At 51.4% G+C, this 11,823-nt stretch overlaps 1 long non-coding RNA gene across 1 annotated transcript; it reads left to right on the top strand.

The window, feature by feature from the left end:
* Positions 1 to 511: 511 nt before the first annotated feature.
* Positions 512 to 8,521, top strand: LOC121134538. The gene is made up of 3 exons (XR_005871625.1): positions 512 to 554; positions 2,397 to 2,591; positions 8,213 to 8,521. It is a non-coding gene; the product is annotated as an uncharacterized LOC121134538 (long non-coding RNA).
* The last annotated feature ends 3,302 nt before the right edge of the window (positions 8,522 to 11,823 follow it).

Raw genomic sequence — 11,823 nt, 5'->3', positions numbered from 1 at the left:
TATGTAAGCTTGGAAAAGAAAAAGAAACAGGATAATGGCTGGGTGTGGTGGCACAAGCCTTTAATCCCAGCACTCCAGAGGCAGAGGCAGGAGGATTTCCACAGAGAAACCCTGTCTTGGAGAAATAAACGAATAAATAAATAAATAAATGTAAAAGAAATAGAGTAATAATAATAAATAGATAAATAAAAAGCCATGTAAAGATGGAAAATACACAGAGTGTGAATACTGTATGCTATTGTGTTGTCATTCAGTTGTTCAATTGCTAAGGAAGAAACAACAACTGCTAAGATACACTTGATTATCAATGCTGCTGAATTAGTCCAACTTACATATTTAAAAATGCTTTGACTTCTAATTTAAATATAAGGACAGGTTACTTGGGGAAAGAGTTTTTACTTGTGTTTCCACAGAATATGAAAAGCTGTGGATTCCTTCCAGACTTCTAGGTTTGATGAAGCAAGACCCCCTGAAGCAGTGGCCCAAGTGATCCAATATCAAAGACAGCTGAGATGATGCAGCCGTGCAGACTACAAAAACAAGGACCTGGCCAGGTTTCTGTGCTTTGTCATGATCCTCATGATATGGACAGTGTCCCCAAACAGTAGGAAGTAGTTTGGAATGAACAATGCCCAAATTACCAAATACTGTTTATAAAATTTTGTTTCCACTGTGCCCTGCCCAAATGTATGACCACTGAGTCAGCAAGCACACTGGATGGTTTGTTTACAGCACTAAGCATTGAGGTAGGTGTATCATTTTGAGACTGGGTTTCACACTGCCCAGGCTGGCATCTAACTTGTTATGTAACAAAGGATGACCCTGAACTTCTGATCCTCCTGCCTCCACCTTCTGAGTGCTGGGGTATCAGATATGTGCTACATGTCTGGTTTTCTGCAGCACTGGAGTTAGAACCCAGGGTTTGGTGTACACTAGGCAATAACACTTCCAACAAGGCCCCAGTCTGTCCCCATTTCTGACCAGAGCAGGAACACCCTCCTGCTATCAGTCAGGTCCTGCCTTGGCAACCTCTGGCTAGGTCACGGGATGTGTCTAAGCCTGGGGATTTCTGAAGCCTTGAATCAGTCCATATCTGAGACCCACGAACAAAGACAGCAGGGTTCCCATCCAGCCCCCCTCTCTGGCCCTTCAGGGTGAAATGAGGGCAGCTCTGGGTGTCCTGTATTCCTGCAGGCAGGTCACAGGCCAGGCTCAGCCCCTGCTGAGGAGCAGTGCTTCCCCGCAGGAGCTGTGAGCCTGGCCTGGTTTGCTTCCATGGTTTGTTCTCTTTAAAACTGGTTCACTCAGTGGGTGTTTAAGACAAAAGCCACAGACCTTGGTCTGGTTTGAGGGGAAAAAATAGTATTGGGGGTTAGGAATGTGACAGATCTAGGTTCTTGAAGCCCGGCTCTGCTACTCTCTCCCAGCTCTGTGATCTTGTGAGTTACATCATCCTTCTGGACCTCTTCCATGTGGTGGAGACACCAATGGCTCCCACTTCATGGACTTCGTATGAAAAGGCATGAGGTAAAAGATGGGAGGCAGCCACCCAGAGCTTAATAAATGTTACCTCTCGCCTCCTCCTCCTCCTCCTCCTCCTTCACCCACACAGTGCTTTGTATACATCAAGGGTTTAATGATGCATCTTAGAGAACTGAATGGCTCTATCCTGGGACGTTCTCCTGAACACACCTCAAACCTCCACACACAGGTTGACAAATCCCTCTTCCTCAGTAAACTCTTGGTAAGCCCAGACCAAGTATACCTATTCTTACGTTTCTAAATCTTCAGTATACAGTAGGTGCTTACTCAGTGACTTCTAAGGTAAATCATCACCTCCCTGGTTCAAAACAGAATCCTCAGCTCAGGATTTGCACCTGACTCCCAAGGTGTCAGGGCAGAGCTGGCTCCCCACTATCTGCCTTTACTTTGTCCATGGGACCCACATGGCCTCTGACTTCCACATGAGTGCCACTGTGTGTGCCCCACCCCACATACATAACAAATGAATGTAATGAAAGGAGAATGTGTGTTAGAGCAACAAAACACGGAGTTTGAGGGAGTGTCTCAGCTTGGGTTTCCCAAATGCTGGCCCTGAGCTGAGGGTTTGGTGCAAGTGGTTAGTTAACTTCAGAGGAGGAGGAAGCCAGGAGAAGAATGGAAGCTGATGTGTAAGCCACTTCTGCACATGACTGTCCCACCTAGAGGGGATGGCCCTATGAGCCCTCTGGGATGGGGGTTGGGGACTCTCTATTCTGGAGACTCTAGGCAGAGCCAAGTAGAGTCACAGACACCCAGCCAAGCAGATGGTGAGGACCACGAGGGTGGCTGTGGCATGGAACTCAGGCTGCTATCAGGGAGGTGACTCAGTTACTGCTGTGTATGTGTGTTTGCAGGTGAGAGAGACCCCAGCTCTGTGAGCTCCAGCGACTGTGTTCCTGCAAGCTGGCGGGATGACATTCATGGGGACAAACTGTTTGATGCAGTCAGACTCAACTCACTGTGTTCAGAGTCAATCATCTGGAGACTCCTGGGTTCCGGGGCTACTTGAGTATCTCTTGGAAGAAGCTGCAGATCCGGACAAGAATGAGGTAGGAACCACTGTCCGGTGTAGAGGTAATGAGGACCTCAAATGTCCTTGGGTTATTTAGTGGCAGCCTCTTTACCCTAGTCCACTTAAATAGACTGCAGGCTCTAGGCCCCTCTGGTCTCTAAAGTGTCAAAGCTTCCCAAGTGACAAGAGCAAAGAACTTTCTAGCGCCACCCAGGCTGGATCCCACTGGGAAGCAAAGGGTCTTCGGCTGTCTTGATATCTGCTCCAGGAGCCCAGCCTCCTCCTGCCTCTTAGCACCCTTGTGTGAATGGAAGCTGTATACCCTCCTGTGCTTTCCTAAGACCAGCTCTGCACAGCAGGGTGGACAGTGACACACGGCAATGACGACAAAGGCGATGTTGGTGACACTTGTCTCTTGAATGCTTTATAGAACGAGGCTGAAGATAGAGAATAATATCTAATATTCAGCACTTTGTAGCTTCCAAAATATCACCTCAGACAGAAATAATTAGCAAATAAACAAGACAGACATAGTCCCTACCCTCAGGGAGCCTATAGTAAGAAAGTCTGGAAGAAAAAAGTGGTTCTTCAGAATATGAGAGGAAGAAGTGGGTTCAGGAGCACCAATTGGCACCATGGACACTGCTAAACTCGTGTGGACTGACTGCCTCAGGTAGACCTCCCAGCCATACTCTAACGTCACGAGGTGTGTTCCTGAAATGTGGGTGAAGCCATGAGTCACAGACCACAGCGGTCGAGGGTGCACAGAGGCCAAGGGCACCCTGAGAACAGTGTACCAGAGGTTCTGTAATTCACAACCCCATGGACTTAGCGGGCTAACCCAGCCCTTCGTTCTCTGCACTTCAGCCTCCATCTGCAATTGAGTAACTGCTCTCTCACGCCATGGCCATGAAGATTCACCAAGACAGTGACGGGACCCCTGTAACTGGCTAAGGGCAGCTGCTGATTTTCTTGTTTTGGTGTGGGGGGGGCATTCAAGACAGGGTTACTCTGTGTAGCCCTGGCTTTCCTGGAACTGTGCAGACCAGCCTGGCCTTGAACTCAGAGATTTGCCTGCCTCTGCCTCCTGAACGCTGGGATTAAAGGTGTGCACCACCACCACTTGGCTGATTTCCTTATTCCTGACTGAAAGTCTGACCTCTGGCTACTGCCTCAGGCCCTTGAAGGCACTCTGCCAGGGTCTCAGGCAGCTGACAGAGAAGTCATCTGCTCTTGCTAGCCCTCTAGTGCTGATGTGGCTCGGCGGAGCCCGTGCTGCTCCCCGTACAGTAACCAGGCGGCTAGGGCAGGGTGGCTTTCTTCCTTCCTCTCCCTGTGCACGGCGTGAGCTGCAGAGGCGGGACCCTCCAATCCTGCTTTGACAAACTGAGGCTCTCTCCTCCTGGGGCTCATCGTGTCCCCCACAGTCCCAAGTATTCGTGTCATCTTGTTCCATCTTTGTAAAGCCTAAACCCCACGAGGAACCACTGCTCAATAGTAACTGTCATGGTGACAGTGAAATGTATCAAGCAAACCACTGTGGGGCTGGGGAGATGACTCAGTCAGTAGAGCGCTTGCTGTGCAAGTGTGAGACTCTGAGTTCAATCTCAGAACCTACGCAAAAACAAAAAAAACAAAACAGCTGGGCGGGGTAGCATCTTGTCACCCTAATGCTGGGGAGGCAGATTCCTAGGGCTCACTGACCAGCCCAGCTTGGCCTAGTCTGCATGCTCCAGGTCAATAAGAGACCCTGTCACAAAGCAAGGTTCTTGAGGAATGGCCCCTGAGGTTGGCCTCTCTCCTGTACCGGCATATACACATAGGTGAGCACGTACTTGTACCCACACAACCCTCCGATCCTTCAATGGGCACACTGACCCCTTCTACTGCTTCAGGTAACGCATCCTCCTCAGTCATGGCAGAGAAGGCTTTAAATCTACTTTGGCTCCAGAGCCTGGGTGCAGTGGCACTCCCAAACACACAGTGTACTTGCGCTTATAGCCTGCCTAGCTGCAGCTTGGGCACTTAACATCTGGCCCATGGCAGCCTTTACTGCAGTGAGATCCCCAGATCCAGGCCTCTCTACCTAACATCCTTGGGGCAGCATGAATGAACAGGCTCATGAATATGCAGGCCCAGTGCTGAGTGCTCTTGGCTAAATCAGATCACAATGCGGGATAAATTAAGCATCAGGATAAAGTGCATTAAAAATAACAGTCAGAGGAACATGCTGTTCGTGGAGGGGTCTGGAGGGGAGGGGGCAGTGGGGGAAGTTCCACCGGGCAGGCACTTCCAGTCAGCCACTCCCAGACACCCCCAGATGAAGTTCCCTTCTGTGGGGGAGGACCCTCCCCATCCCCCTGCTCTGTTCCTATGGAGACACAGAGTGAGTTTAGGAGGGAAACCGCCTGGAGATGAGTGATATGGGGAGGCACTAAGAACAGCAGCCAGGGATGGGCTGGGGTTAGGGAAGGTGCTCACCAGCTCTCTTCCTGGAGGGACCGATACTATCACGCTGCTGTCACCGGCATCCAGAGCGATGGAGCTGGAAAAGGGCCACTTCAGGCCAGAAAGGGTCAAATCCTGATGGTGTCCTTGGGTGACAGCAGTTGTAGCCACAGAGGGTTTCCACAGTGCTCACAAAGGGAAGAGGGTGCCTGTCACCTCCTTATGGGTGGGGACAGTGGAGACAAGAGGGACACAGAGCTCACAGTTGTCCGTGGCCCTACAGCTTCCGGTCTCTCTGGACTGCATTCCCGGCTGCTACGTCCCTGCTCAGCTGCATTCCCTCTTTGGCTGGGGACTGTCCTGCCCACTCTGCAGAAACACCTTGCTAGCACTAGTCACAGAGGGCCCCTGGAACACTGGCCGGAGGGAGTGGGCTTGATTGGCTGCAGACTGCCTCACGGTGTGCTGTGTCTCCCGGTTCACACAGGATGGGTCCGATCCAGGCCAGAGGAGAGGTTTTTAGGAAGCCAAGGTGTCTGGAAAGATCAAAAACCCGAGTAGAATTGTGGCTCTAGGTCACAGTCTCAGGCTCTAAAGCCAGCTCTGCCACCTGCTGGCTGAGACATTAGGCTAGTCACTTCTGCCTCTGCCTCTCCATCTGTGAAATGGAGCGTCCGCCTCTTGAGACCGAAAGCAAGGGCCTTTTCAGTCACTAGCACCACACATATACTGCGAACTCCTAAGTGTTGATTATTAATTGTTTTATTGTTTGACCCCAGTTAAGTGCCATGCTCCCCAGGCCCACCCCTGGCTGAAGGGCCCAAGGGTGTCTTCAGTTATTTTTCTAAGTCCCTCTATCTCCCCCGATGAATGAAGCGAAACTACTCTGCCTTCATGGTCACACCTGGGCTCGGGTGGGCATATGAGGGAGAACACCATTGTCCTCCCATCTCTCTCCTATTCCATCAGCCCGAGCAGAGTCTGGGAAGGGAAGAGGCCAGGAGAGAGAACCGGCTTCAATCAAGTGACAGGGGAACCTGGCTGGGGAGCAGAGAGCTGTCCTTAGATGCCTCCCTGGGTGTGGGGAAGGAAGTAGGCTCCAATCTTGCTGGTACCCCCCTCCCCATCTCACAAGGACTGGCTGGGAACCCCAGAGGGTCTGAGCAAACACAAAGATACACCAACGGCAAAGCCTGGTTAAAACCAGGCCCGTCTCCAGCCGGCGCCTAGGTCGGCTTAGCCTCGCTCGTCATCGCACCTGTGCACTGTGATTGGCACTGGGACTGTCCTAGCTCTGGGACTGTCCTAGCTCTGCTGCTCAGGTCAAGAATGGAGGGCCCTGGGAAAACTGCAAAGGGGCTGTGTCAGCCAGAGGGAGTGGTGGCAGCTGCCGGAAGCCTTGCTCTCCCAGTACCAATAGCTGTCACAGACACTTCTGGCAGCCCTCAGGGAAGGTCTTCAGTAGAAAAATTCCTTGATCCAGTGTGTCATGGGCATAGAGCCTAAGAAGAGGAGTGGACAAAAACAAAGACGCTTCTCCAGGCACGTCCATTAGCGAGCTATTTATACTTATGCAAACTAAGAAGTCTAGTTCCCAACAAGGAGAGTGGTTTTGCCAGGGTAAGCGCACAACACAACGCCGCAGCCCATAAAGTGATGCTGGGAGTGCAAACTACTGACCTGAGCACACGCACATCCAAAGCTTAATGAAGCATGCATAGTGCAATCCTGCTACATTCGTGCACACACATGCACACACACATGCATAGTGCAATCCTGCTACATTCGTGCACGCACACACACATGCATAGTGCAATCCTGCTACGTTCGTGCACGCACGTGCACGCACGTGCACACACACATGCATAGTGCAATCCTGCTACATTTGTGCACACGCACACACACACAGAGTCACATACACCTAGTCTCTCTCTCACACACACACAGTCACACACACATAGTCTCTCTCCCTCACACACAGTCACACACACACAGTCACAGTTTTTTTTTAAATGGAGAAATTTATGGGCTTTCCCTTGTCAGTATTTTCTAACATTTTTTTTTTCATTTTGAGACAGGGTCTCAATATGTTGTTTGATCTCTGCTTGAACTCCTGAGCTCAAACATTTCTCCTGTCTCAGTGTCCCAAATAGGTTGGACTATAGGTGGATACCACTGAACCCGGCTGATTTTTCCTCATTACGTAATCATTATATGGTCACTATAAAAAGGGAAGTACACAGGACATACCCCCCCCCACACACACACTCATGGGGGAGGTGTCCTCTGACCCATAATTCCAATTCCAGGAAGTTGTCCTAAAGAAATATCTAGAACACACACTGCAGTTTCCAGTGCTATAGATTGGTTGAACAGAGAGTGACATAGTCATATGCCAGATGCCACACAGCCCCTGAAAGTCACGTTGTCGAACTGCAATTGTTGACCAGGAAAGAGGGGCGCGATGCATGACTGCTAGGCAAAGCGGGCTTTAGAACATCATGTACAGGATCCGCCTGTCTATATATGGGCTTGGTCCAAAGCCTGGAGATGTTTAGATGCTGCTTCATTCGGCAGACTCATTTACTTATTTTTCTTTTTGCCTTCCTGTTTATTTTATGATGACTATGTCTTAAAATTTCATAAGTTATTTTTAAGAAGGAAAATAACCTACACCAAGAGGCCAGGTCTTGCGCGGTAGATGCAGGACCTTGTACTCCTCCAGGATGGAGGAGGCTGGCGCCTCTGGGAGGGGTCAGGGCTGCAGCGGAGGTGCCCGGCACCTGCGCCTGCGCCAGCCAAGGCAGCGCCCCTCCCCATGGGCACTCTCTGCCATTCACCCTCTGGAATTAGCTTGCAGAGACCGTTTTTAGGAAGCCTGTGGGCGGCTGGAAGCAGCTTGCGAACAGAGCTGGAGGCCGTGAGAGCTGCAGAGTGAGCGCCCAGAGGAAGGCGGGCGGAAAACAAGGGAAGCCACTGCTTTCCCGTTTTTCTTTTGGGTTTGGTTTTTCAAAAACAGCTCTCCAGAAAGTTCTTGTTTTAGCCCAAATACTTCCTCTTTCATCTCCCACATTCCCTCCAGGCCTCTATGAAGAGGCTGAGTCTAAGCCAGTAAGGCCAAGACCAGAGGCTCAATGCCTCCTTTTACTTGCTGTGCAGCCCTGCACCCTTCACTCACCCTCTCTGAACCTCATTTTACTCTTTTCTCAGATGGGACTGGAATGGACTCCAAGTTCTCTTCCCACTGGAGGCTCCTGGCTTCTTGGACCATCTTAGAAAGGCAGCTGGACCAGATATCTCCAGGGCCTCTGCACAGCTCTGAGGTCGTAGAGAGTCTAAACTATGCTGCCAAGAGCTTCTGGTTTCAGTACACTGTGGCTTGAGAATGCACCGACATGAAATTGCTAGGATTTGGAGCTTGCCCTGGCAATGCAGCTGCTGCCTGTGCTTGCCTGAGCTGCCCGAGGCGCAGCCTGTAAATCCCAGTACTTGGGAGGCTGAGACAGGAGGACATAGCAATTTGAGGCCAGCCTAGCGTATGTATGGAGACCCTGTCTCAAAACAAACCAACAAAACAGGGTATAGTGCTGCATGCCTGTGATCCCAGCACTCCAGAGGTAGCGACAAGAGGATCAAAAGTTCAAGGTCACCCTCAGCCTGGGACACATGAGACTGCACAAAAATAAATAAATAGATAGATAGATAGATAAACAGATAAATCAATCAATCAATCCCCTAAATAATCAAAGACTATCTCTAGCTGAATCCTTCATCAGGGGTTTAGGGATATATTTCCCAGCTTAGACATAGAAGGCCAAGCCTCCCCATTCCCCATGAAGGTAACCTTTGTATATACAAAGTGACAAGTCTCCAGATCACCACTCTAGGCCAAACTCTTGCCCCACCATCTGTGTGTGTGCTGAGGAGCAGGGTCTATGGGAATGAGGAACTGCTAGGGTTCCTACTATTGCCCTCTGAGGCCTCCAAAGCTAAACCTTGACCATTCCCAGGGAGGTTAAGTCCAGACATAGGAAGAGGCTTAGGAAAGGCCATTCTGCCAGGGGCCTGGTCCTGGATGCAGGGGAAGCCTGTAGCTGGTTGTCCTGGCTGGAACTGGCTCAGACTAGAGGGCAATCCTGGGCTCTGGAGAGATCTGCAAAACAGGATGTACAGGCAGATGAACAGGTGATGGGGAGGGTGTGGATCCCTCTGCAGCACAAGGCTGCTCCTGGGATGATGGATGGCCTATGCTAGGAGTTTGGCACACACAGGGACTTGATTGAAGCTGCTGTTAGGATATTATCTGGCAGACCATTTGCTTATTCTCCTCTGAGCTGGGCACAGATCTCAGGGCTGTGGGATAGAAATGAAGCAAGCAAGCTCCTCATTCTAACCAGGCTCCTGCCCCCGGAGCACTGAGCCCACTCAGGGAATTTGTATTGCCATAGCTCAGTGTGTCCTGGTGCATAGACCCTAACTCTGCCCACCACACTGAAGAGCTACGAGGGTCCCCTGCTCCTGGGGAAGGGTACATGTAGCTCTCAGAAGTGGAGCTGGGGGTTGATGGGAGCTGAAGGCTGAGCCAATGCTCCTGTTATTACAGAGAATCCCTAGGCCCTTTAGCAACACTACAAGGAGGCCCTGGATTGCACAGGTCAAGCTTCCAACATGCTTGTACGGCTACAGCTTCTGGTGAAAGCAGAAGGTCCTATCTTGGGGTAGTTTGGATGAGCTCCAGGACCTTGCACATAGGACAGCCTTATCTAGTAGGACTGAGCTCTAGCCTGGCAGCAGCAACCAGCCTGAATGGGCACTAGCTTGGACTCTGGCCCTGGAACAAGTGTGCTGAGTGACTTCAGCTGTAGCCTGTGCCAAGTCTGGGCTCATCTCCCCACTTCTGAGATGAGGGAAGAGAGACAGGTCATTTGCCAGGGCAGCTTCCTTCAGTTGGCGACGGCTGCCCAGGTACCTCCCTGGAACAGAAAGAGCTCTGCCCCGTGTCAGAGAATCATGGGGTCCTCCCCACACTGGTACCCTGAGAACCTCAGCATACATCCCTTCTCACACAGTGTCCTTGAGACCCCATCTGTCCCCTGAGAGACAGGAAGAGATGAGACTAAGCATCACCTAGCCCTTTGCACTATGACCAGCACTGCCCCAGTGGCCACTGAGGGAACGGGATCTGTCATCTTGGGTCTATGTTTGGTCCCACAGAACTGTGATGGACACTTCCCCGTGCCCTCTCCCAGCCTCTCCAGACAGGTTATCTAAGGTTCAGTGTGACCTGAGAAATTGTGGCCAGACTGAGCTGGGCATGGTGGTGGCACACGCCTTTAAACTCAGCACTCAGGAGGCAGAGGCAGGCAGATCTCTGTGATTTCAAGGCTAGCCTGGTCTCCATTGTGAGTTCCAGGACAGTTGACAGTTACATAGTGAGACCCCGTCCAAAAAAAGAAGGAGAAAGGAAGGAAGGGAGGAAAGAAGGAAGGGAGGGACGGAGGGAGGGAGGAAGGAAGGGAGGGAAGGAGGAAGGGAGGGACGGAGGGAGGAAGGGAAGGAGGGAGGAAGGAAGGAAGGGAGGGAGGGAGGAAGGGAGGAAGGAAGGGAGGGAGGGAGGAAGGGAGAGAGGGAGGAAGGGAGGAAGGAAGGAAGGAAGGAAGGAAGGAAGGAAGGAAGGAAGGAAGGAAGGAAGGAAGACAGAGAGAGGCTGAGGATCCGAGTCCAGGAGCCCCACCAAGTCCTCGGAATGCAGCCTAACCACCTGTATACGGCACGTTTCCCATCTGTACACAGCTGGCTGTTGCTGCTTATCCTAAGAGCTGCTTCAACTCCCATTGTACAGAGGAAGGCTGAAGCCTCGGAGGCTCAGGCACCTCCCCAGCACTATCAGCAGACAAGGCTGGGCTCACATCCTAACACCTGTTTCCCCTAGCAAGTCACATAGCAAGGACAGCACCGGTGTGGCAAGACGAGCTTGCCTGCGGCTGAACAAGGCACCGGAACAAGTGCCACTGATGAGCTTTCCTTCCGGAGAACCGTGGGGTGGAGCCACGAAAACTGCCTCACTCACTGGCTCCTCAGCCTGCTTACCTGAGAAACCTGCTCTCCTAGCTCCGCCCCAAAGGCCCTGCCTCGAAGGCCCCGCCCCACCACTGTTCATGGTCTAGGCAGGCCTCTAGAGCATACACAGAAGTCAATGGGTGCCAGGGCAGACCAGAGGTGGATCCACTTAGAACCAGAAAAGCCTGTCCTCTTGCTGGACACTACAGGAAGGACAGACAGATGGACACTACAGGAAAAGCATAGAGTTAGGCAGAAAGTAGCAACCCACTAGCTTACAAATGAGGCTTTGGTTGGCTTACACAGTGCTTTTTTTTTTTTTTTAGAAATCTCAATTTGTTGCCAACATGTAAAAATAGAGAAGTTTCACATAAAAACCCAGATTCCCAGCTTCTCTTGAAAAACGAATAGCTCTCAGGAACTTGCCTCTAACAGGGTGGAGTGGATTAGCGGTGCACAGGGCCCTCCACCCTCTGGGCCTGCTGAACCCAGCTGGCATTGACATCTGCATCCCTGGATGCAGGGGTTAAGACCTTCGACAGTGAAGTCAGACTGCTGTAGGCTCACCCAAGCATGTGGCTCCACGGCTGTATGGACACTAGAGACTTCCTTAGTGTCTCTGGGCCTGCTGCTGGCATTGAGAGCCCCTGGTCTTGCCTGCTGCTGGCCTTCCCCATAGTGGCCAATAAATCGGGAAGAGCAGCAGCTGTCTTGGTGCCTCGGCCCAGTTCTTTCCCACACAGAAAGTGTCTGGATAGCAT

Source organism: Mesocricetus auratus, unplaced genomic scaffold (assembly GCF_017639785.1).
Source record: "Mesocricetus auratus isolate SY011 unplaced genomic scaffold, BCM_Maur_2.0 Super-Scaffold_100028, whole genome shotgun sequence".
NCBI classification, from domain to species: Eukaryota; Metazoa; Chordata; class Mammalia; order Rodentia; family Cricetidae; genus Mesocricetus; species Mesocricetus auratus.
This window is presented reverse-complemented; position numbering and strand designations above follow the sequence as displayed.